Consider the following 2,125-nt stretch of genomic DNA (forward strand, 5'->3'; position numbering starts at 1 on the left):
CGCGATGCATGAATCTTTCTCTTGCAATGCATGATTTTCCTTTTCTTGCAATGCATAAATCTTTTTCCGCGATGCATGAGTCTTCTCTTGCAATGCATGAATCTCTTTCTCGCAATGCATGAATCTTTTTCCGTGATGCATGGATCTTCTCTTGCAATGCATGAATCTCTTTTCTCGATGCGTGAATCTTCTCTTGCAATGCATGAATCCTTTTCCCGCGATGCATGACTCTTTTCCCCGCAATGCATGGCTTTTTCTCTTGCTATGCATGGTTTCTTCTTCTGCAATGCATGATTCGATGATGCCTCCCTGATACTGAACGAAGATGATGCTTCACCCAGCAACATAGGTGATCTTCTGGGTATCTTTTGGACGGCGGTATCGTCTTAATCGACAATATAAATAACAATGACCCTCGGAGTAGTGGTATCATCTCTTTTGACAATACGATATAAATGACTCTCCGGGTAGTGATATCGTCTCAATCGACAATATAAATAAAATGATCCTCGGAGTGTGGTATCATCTCATTTGACAATACGATATAAATGACTCTCCGGGTAGTGATATCGTCTCAATCGACAATATAAATAAAATGATCCTCGGAGTGTGGTATCATCTCATTTGACAATACGATATAAATGACTCTCCGGGTAGTGATATCGTCTCAATCGACAATATAAATAAAATGATCCTCGGAGTGTGGTATCATCTCATTTGACAATACGATATAAATGACTCTCCGGGTAGTGATATCGTCTCAATCGACAATATAAATAAAATGATCCTCGGAGTGTGGTATCATCTCATTTGACAATACGATTCATATTCCCAATTCTTGGCATAAGAAGCATGAAATATTTCCTGCATCCACAGAAAAGTTGTCAATTTTGGGAGCTCTTCGCCCTTTTGACTTCTCCGTATTTATTGAATGGAAGAATATGCCGATCTTGAGACACCCTGTGGAGCTACATCCATAGAAAAATTGTTAGTTTAAAAAATGAACTGATCTGTGTTGATCTCTTCGGTTGTCTGCTCCTTGTCTCGCTATCTCCGGTTGATTTTTCTGATCTCCCGCCTCTTGATAGATAAGACAAAATATTTTTATGCCAAATAATTGAAGCCTGAAAGAAAAGTTTTTAAGGAAAATAGATTTTCAAAAAAAATAATGTTTGGAAAAGGTCACTGTCAAGTGTAATGTCACGTCAAACTTTAGCGAACATCTTTGAAGTTGATATCTCGAGGTCTGTCTGATTACTTGCTGAGGAGTATTTCAAAGTTGTTCTAAACTGCCGATAAACTCTGTTGAAATTTTGAGGCCATCCTCAAAATTTCTGTCCCAGCTAACTGTCTTGGCTTATCTTGAACTGTTGGTGAGCAAATCACGGAATTTTTGAGATTTTTTCAAAAATTCTGGCCCAGTTGCAAATCTCAAAGTGACTTCAGTCTTGACTTTGTTGGAGAGATCTTCTTCTTGAGAATTTTTGAGTCCCTCTCAAAGGTTCTGTCCCAGTTGAAAATTTCAAAGTGAGTTCAGTCTTGACTTTGTTGGAGAGATCTTCTTCTTGAGAATTTTTGAGTCTCTCTCAAAAATTATGTCCCAGTTGCAAATTTCAAAGTGAGTTCGGTCTTGATTTTGTTGGAGAGATCTTCTTCTTGAGAATTTTTGAGTCTCTCTCAAAAATTATGTCACAGTTGCAAATTTCAAAGTGAGTTTAGTCTTGACTTTGTTGGAGAGATCTTCTTCTTGAGAATTTTTGAGTCTTTCTCAAAAACTCTGTCCCAATTTCTATTGTAAAAGGAAATAGAAATCTTACGGGAAATATGACCGAGCCGTTGTGGCGCCTACGTATCCCGTTGAGGCAGGAATCAGGTCAAACGTAGTTCCCCCAAGGATTAACAAAAGTAGGAATTTTATAAAGAGAGCGACCGAGGCCGACATAGGCCGCCTACGTATCTCATTCTCGAGAATTCAGGTCAGACGTAGTTCATTACATAGGGATAGATTTTAAATAATGCGATTACAAGCAAGTAGAACGATTACAAGGAAACGATAGAAATACAAACTGAAGCTTCACACATAATATCTCTTGACAGCATCTGAGTTGATCGATTTTGGCCATTC

Source organism: Solanum tuberosum, unplaced genomic scaffold (genome assembly GCF_000226075.1).
Source record: "Solanum tuberosum cultivar DM 1-3 516 R44 unplaced genomic scaffold, SolTub_3.0 scf00012, whole genome shotgun sequence".
Taxonomy (NCBI): Eukaryota; Viridiplantae; Streptophyta; class Magnoliopsida; order Solanales; family Solanaceae; genus Solanum; species Solanum tuberosum.